Source organism: Myotis davidii, unplaced genomic scaffold, assembly GCF_000327345.1.
Source record: "Myotis davidii unplaced genomic scaffold, ASM32734v1 scaffold184, whole genome shotgun sequence".
NCBI classification, from domain to species: Eukaryota; Metazoa; Chordata; class Mammalia; order Chiroptera; family Vespertilionidae; genus Myotis; species Myotis davidii.
This window is the reverse complement of record NW_006297021.1, coordinates 6565066-6572758: the sequence shown is the minus strand read 5'-3', so window position 1 is coordinate 6572758 and position 7693 is coordinate 6565066.

Below are 7693 nucleotides of genomic sequence, written 5' to 3'. Positions count from 1 at the left end.
AGCTGGATGACCAAGCAACAGTAAAGCTCCTAGACAGACTAATTCCGTGTCTTCTATTTTAAACTGCTTTGTAATATAAAATCGGACATGCCTGCAATTCTAGGAATGCCTAAGCCTCCGACCAACCTCTCAAGTCAATCACCATGTCATCAACCTTCAAAAAAATATTTAGCTAAAAAGATATCTTGCTTCTAATGAGGCCCTGTGTTATTTAAAAGCACAATGTAAGCTGGGGGGGAGGAGGGGGAGCCTAAATTTAACCCATGAGAGAGACACAATACAGCGCAATTAGTGAAGCATGTCTCCACTAAGTAGATGAACATACAGCACGTGAAATGCAGGCAATCTTTAAAATAGCTTCTCTATTACACCTATAGATGCAAATTTTTCCTTTTAATCTTGGCTTCCCTTAGATATCATGCAGCCAGGTGAATGCACAATGCACCATTTATATTTCATTTGCAGACTAGCATAACGTTCAAACTAATGCTTATATTTTTAGGCATCCCAATTTCTCATAAAACACATAATCAACTAACATTTTCTAAGATGTTGGAAACATCTTATAGTATCTTTTAAATCAAAATATCTTTTACGGTTTGACTTTTAGAAATTTGTAACCTGTGGCGGGTCAATTTGCTAGTTGGAGAAAGGAAGTTAAAGAAATGCAAGTCAAAGAATTCAACTGCCATATCAACAAATGGGCTTCAATCCAGTTCATGCCATCAGACCGCAGCCATGAGTGCGGCCAACCACCAAAAGTAATGAGGTCCCTAGTTATAGAGAGACTGGATGAGAACATTGCAGTCAAAGGTTTCTACACTGAGTACTTAAGAGAGTTCTGTAGCCACAACAAGTGTTACATGGTTGGAAAAAAGGTGCCTGGTCAGAAGTATGGACTTTGAGGCTAGAGACCTGGTTTAAGGCGGAGCTTGGAGGCCTTACGGGCTCAGCTAAGGAGTTTGATATTTATCCCAAATGCTACTGGGGAGCCCATGAGGAAGTTTAAACAGATAAGGTACATGATGACGCTTCTACTTGAGAAGAGATCAGTTTGGCAGCATTGTGCAGAGTGAACTGGAGGGGGAACCAAAGGCCAGGAAAGAAGAGGGGAGACCATGCTAGTCATCCTAGGAGGAACCTGCAGGTGCCTTGACTAAAGGAGTGGACACAGGACAAGACCTAGTGACATACTGAGGTCATCTAGGGGACTTGGTGAGTGGTCATATGTTTGGGGGCGGGGGCTTGAGGGGAAGAGTCTTGAATGACTATCATGGTGGTGCTCTTCACTAGAACAGGGGGTGGGGAGAACTAAGCAAAAGAGTTGGATATTGGTCAAGTTTGAGTTCCTCTGAGAGAAAAGTTGTATAGATGCTTCAATATATGGATCTTGCATCTAGGTGGCGGGGGGCGGAGGGGCATCTAATAATGGGATATAGATTTGATGGGGAGAGGCAGGCTTTAATTTTTAAGTAGAAAAGCCTTGGGTTTTCATGAAACCCCCAGTGATATTTTGAATATGAGATGAGTCTGGGAATCACTGACATTGAAGAGGCAATTATAGGAGAGGCTTTCTGAAGGGACCATAAGGGGCATCCAGTGGCATTTGTCAGAAAATCCAGAAGATTCTGGTATGACAGGATCCAAGGGATGGATGATTTTAACTGACTGCCTAAGGCCACGGCCTTCGCTGAGTTTGGTTTTAATTTGCACCATGACCATCCACGTCTATGTCTAACACTTAGTGATTCCATTGTTCTGGGGAAGCAGCAAGTACATTTTCCTGGCAGATGGCTTTCTTGTAGAGAGAAGACCTTCCCTCCAACCACTGCCACTTGGCCAGCACTTGGAACCTAAAATGCTCATTTCCTGTGCAGGTAAGGGGCAGAGACAGGAATCAGATCAGGGGCAGGAGGTGGAATGAATGCTGCCTTTATAATTATTCAAAGTGTGTGTATACATTTTGGGACACCTTGTATTTTATTTCCAGCATATGCTGGAAGTTGACACATAATTAATGAAAGTTTGTTGAATTAGTTTATTCTTCATGGAATTAAATTGCTCCTACTGTATTTGCAGAGAAAGACTGGCTATTTTGGCTCATGTAGAATGTCACTGCTTTCCTGTGCCAGGTTTTAAAAAAAACTTTTTTTTAAAAAAAAAAAAAAAAAAAAAAAAAACTGAACAAAACAGGGCAGAAGGATTTTTCTCCTTCACTCCAGAATGTGTCCCCCACATAAGGGGAGGCTGAGCCCATTGTGCCAGAAGAGGAATGACATTTTCCATATAATTTAAATATGGCCTACGCAACGTAATTAGTCATTAGTTATTATCCATATTTTTCATCTGACGTCAAAGCATGTCTTCAAAAGGAAAACTAGACACCACTGGAATGATTATCTGTGGAGCTTAGTCCTTTCTTTCCATAACTGACACGTTGAGGACAAAACACACACATTTTATTTGTGAGGCGACCAGCCACAGAGCCCAGTGGTGAAACAGGTGGAAAAGCTCAGGGCCGGGCCAAGGTGTCTGCGATACATTAAACTCTAGCATTTGTGCTTTGCTCCGAACCTTCAGCGTGACTAAACCCAGGCCAGGCATCCAGTCATCCACCCTGAGAGCTCCCTGTACACTCCTCCAAGGTTTCTGTTCACTCCGTTCTCATTTGAAATGTTTTCACAGTTATGATAAATGGACTCCAAATTTTAAAAAGCCCCCAAACACATGGTCTCTGTTACTGAAGCCCAGGTTCAGATACATTTGTGTTATAACCACAAACCTTGGCTCTTCTGCTTGCTCTCTAGTGTCATTAAGAAAGTGAAGGGAGCCTGGCCAGCATGGCTCAGTGGCTGAGCGTCAACCTATGAATCAGGAGGTCATGGTTCAATTCCCGGTCAGGGCACATACCCGGGTTGTAGGCTTGATCCCCAGTAGGGAGTGTGCAGGAGGCAGCCAATCAGTGGTTCTCTCTCATCATTGAGATGTAAGTATAGCCCAGCCAGTGTTACTCAGTGGTTATGCATTGACCCATGAACCAAGAGGTCATGGTTCAATTCCCTGTCAGGGCACAGGCCTGGGTTGCAGGCTCAATCCCCAGTAAGGGGCTGCAGGAGGAAGCTGATCGTTGTCTCTCTCATAGATGTTTCTAACTCTCTATCCCTCTCCCTTTCTGTAAAGTCAATAAAAAATATTTTTTTTAAAAAAAGAAAGAAAGAAAGTGAAGGGATATTGAGAGAGACTCGGAGGGCAGTTAATCCTAGCAAGTAAAATTCCAGTGGACTGAAGACAGGGCCTGGGGTTTCCTGAGACACATTCAGGCAGGAATTTCTAGGATCCTGATAGCAGCATTAACAGGTTGTGCTGAGTGGGGTCAACTTTGACCTTGTGAGGAGTCCTTTTGCAAGGGGTCAAGGACTCCACCTTAGTTCCCAGGGAGACCTACACTCAGTTTGAACTGAGCTGCTGGCTTTTACAGGCCATTAGTCCATGAAGACAATCCAGTAAGGATGGGAATATTCCAGGTAAGCTGCTTCAATGGGAAAACATGTTGAAATCTCCCCTACCTGGCCAACTCTTCTCTCTCCTCTCCCCAACAGGCCATTAGTCCATGAAGACAATCCAGTAAAGATGGGAATATTCCAGGAAGGCTGCTTCAATGGGAAAATAGTTGAAATCTCCCCTACCTGACCAACTCTTCTCTCTCCTCTCCCTTCCTTTCCTCCCTCCCCTCCTTCTTCTCCCCTTCCCTCTTATTCTATTTCCTCCTCTCCCCTTCCCTCTCCTCTCTCTCTCTCTCTGTCCCTGCATTTGCAAATGCACTAGCACCAACATGACAGCCACCAGCAGTAACAGCAGCTGCTAAGAGAGGCCCCTATTTGCTGTTCAGCACACAATGCCTCAGTTCATGTCTCTAGCATACTAATGATTTCCAGGACTGTTACTAGTTAATTCAGTACAAACAGTGGGAAAACTCAGTGACATTTTGGTGGGGAATACCAAATGAAGCTGGTTGTCACAGCCAAACCAGCAAGTACATGCAAAGCACAGCAACAGCAAGGTGAAGGTGAAGGAGATGAAACTGTGAACAACAGGCATAATGGCAATTGTCAGGGAAGGTGCTTCTTTGTTGGACTATTGTAGAAGGAAGACTTGAGAAAGAAGAACTAGCTTCCCCAAACCAAAAAAAAAAAAAATCTCAAGGCCAAAACCTGTTTCGACTTATCAATAATAACTGACCACCTCCTCAGGGCCCAGCCCTGGATGGCAGTTGTGATAGATTCCAAAGAAATACAGTCCCTGTCCTGGAGGAGCCAACTGTCTGGTTGGAAATGCAAAAATAGCTCTCCTGAAAAGTCATCCTTGTAAAATTCATCCTCCCAATGTTCGGATCCATGCCTGTTGCTTTGTTTAACCCCAGACCTAACACACTGCCAAGTGCTTGGTTAAACTGGAAAATAGTTAAGTTCAAAGTCATGATCTATTGACTAGAAATAAGAGCTGAGTAAAGAGAAAGTTTAATATAGATACAGGTGGTCAATCATGTCGTCCCAGAAAATGTGGAAAGTTGGACGTGACAGAGAAAAGAGAACATACTAGAAAAAAGCACATACAAAAACATAGTATAAGAAATTACAATCCTACACGTTGATTTGAATTATCATTTCTTAATGGGTGGTCCACAGACCACCCACAATAAATTTTGGCCCCAGAAACTGAACTCAAATCTCTTGAGAATGCAGCCCAAGAGTTTGCATTTCTAATAAGCACCCAGACTCTTTTAATGCTCATCGAAATTCAGAACCATTGGTTGAGGTAATTGCAGATTCAAACAAAGACATACTCTTCCCTTAAAGTCAGGCAGAAAGAAAAAAATGGGTAGGGAAGGAAGCAGAGAGGAAGGAAGGAAGGAAGGAAGGAAGGAAGGAAGGAAGGAAGGAAGAAAAAGAAAGGAAGAAAAAATCTTAAGTATAGAAAACAACCTGGGAAGAGAAGTCAGAGTCCACTTGACAAGCTCTACAGTGACTGTAATGTGATGAGGAGACCAAGTCCATGGCACATATCAGATGATAAAAGGCCATCAGAGACTTTCATTAGCAGAGGTTGGCTCTATCCTAGGAGCAATGAAGTGCTACTGTAGGTTCCTACCCGAGAGAGCGGAGTATTTCAATCTGACAGTTGTCTGTGAGGTACAAAGAATGGGAGAGATTTGGGGCAAGGAGGCAATCTCAGAACAAGCTCCACTATCAAGAGATGAAGTCACTATGCTCCTGAAAGAAGCAGGTAGAATTTTACATGAAGAGAACTAGCCTATTCTACTGATAGCATATCTCAGCTTCTGGGAACTTCATCCAGAAGGCCCTGTCCTCTTCATGACCTATACTTCTATCTCACATGTCAATCCCCTGAAGTTGTGTAATCCACATACTTCTTGGTTCTTCAGCATCTTCTTTATTCTGACCTCAGAAAACATTACTAAGCTTCCATCTTTTAAAAAAAAAAAAAAGTGTTTTCATTTGACCTGCATCCCTCTTAGCTGACCAGACCACTCTCAACCTTCCCTTTCCTTTGATTAATAAATTCCTGAAAAGATCATCTATATCCTCCTCTCCTCGCATTATTCTTCAGGGCATGGTAGTCTGCTTCGGTCCTCACCATTCCTTTGACTCTGCTCTGAGACCTGCACCTAATAGGCACTTACCATTACAACTTTCACCTCACTTCCCTGGGATAGTTGCCTTCTCTCCTTGATTTCTCTCCTCACTTGTCTTATGTGCCAGCACTTTCATGGTCTTCTTTGAACATTTTACAAGAGGAAAACCATTTTATTCTATGGTTTTCTTACTCTCCTGCCCATGAATCCTGCTGTTCCTCGGAGCTTAATCATTAACCCTTTTTCCTTGTTACCTCACATACCCAATTTCCTTCTGCAATTTCATCCTGTATCTGTTACTTTGCTGTCTAATAAATTATTCTAAGATTCAGAAGTTTTCCTGACTATATAGTGCACTGGTTAAAAGACCAAAATATGGAGCCAGATGGCTCAGTGATATCCTAGCTCCATTGTACTTGCTCTGTGAACTTAGACAAGTTATTTAACAAGTTATTGTTAAAATGATGATAATAATAGTACTTGCCTCCCAGAATTATTGCGAAGTTTATGTAAATTAATAAACACAAAATAAAAACCCATTGCACTGGCTAAGTGCATATAATCAGTTGCTGCCATTATCATTATCATTATCATTATCATTATTATTATTATTATTACTACTACTACTACTACTACTGCTTTACAATAATATAGCCAGCCCAATAGGCAAAATCAACAAAGCATATTATAAGTGTGTCCCTGGTAACTCAACATCGGTGGGAGGCAGGAAACCTCTATTCCCTGGGATTTGCACCAGCAGGCAATTATATTAAAAGGATCAAAAAATAGAAGAAAATCTAAGGTAGTCAGTGCACATCATAGCAACTGGTCAAGCAGTAGACCAACTGGTAGACCAATCAGTCGGACACTTAGCATAATATGCTTTTATTACATAGGATTGGTATTTCAAGCCCAACAGGAACAAAACTATTCTTTATCTATCATTCCATAATTAAAACAAAAATACCTTTCTGTATGTCTTATATATTTTCTCCTTGTTAATAATTCCACCATTCACATAATACCCAATGAAGACTTTGGGGAGCCTTCCAAATCTCCTAAACTCTCCCTAATCCTCCAAGTAACATCTGTTCCCAGATTGTGTCAATTTACCTTCCTAATGATTCCCAGATCTTCCCACTCTTCTCTATCCCACTGCCCAAATCAACATCTCCCCCTGGATTATTGCAGTACATTCTAACTGGACTCCTTGCTTCCTATCTCCTTCAATTGTGATTCATCCTCCCACCTCCCAGAATGAAGCCTCTAAAAGGCAAATGATACTTGTTGCTTAAAACTCTTCCAAGGCTCCCAATAGGATGAAGTTGGAATGTTAGTGTAACATACCCTGTGATACAGCTCCTGGATGCTATGACCGTTGTCTCCTGTCCTTACCCAATGTTTCCTGCCTCCCGCCACTGCACATCCTATACAGCTCTTTCTGCCTTGAGTATCCTCCTTCCTGTTCCCGTTCCAATTCCCAGTCACCGAGAAAACTTACTCTTTATGATCCAGCTCTAACATCTCTTCCTCTGGAAACTTTCCCTGACACCTTTACCAGGAGAGTTGATTACACCCTTCATTCCTATGCCATCACTATACACAATGCTGTCCCAGTGCTCATCACATTACGTGATCACATTTCACATCTCCATCTCCCTTATTTTATGACTGCCTAGAGGACAGAAAGTGGGTCTTATTCATCTTCGCATTCACAGTGCCTGGCATGTCACTGATGCTCAATAAAAGTTTATTGAATGAATTAATGAATGAAACCACAATACACATAGCAACATTGGCTACATAGGAAATTTAAAAAGAGGGAAAATTTATAATCCTAGAAGCCTGGAACAGTAGTAGAAAAATGAACAGATGTGAGGAAATGGAAAGGCACAGAGGCCCTGGCCAAGTAGCTCAGTTGGTTAGAGTGTCGTCCCAATATGCTAAGGTTGTGGGTTCCATTCCCAGTCAGGGAACATACAAGAATCAACCAATGAATGCATAGATAAGTGGAACAACAAAATCAATGTATCTCTCTCC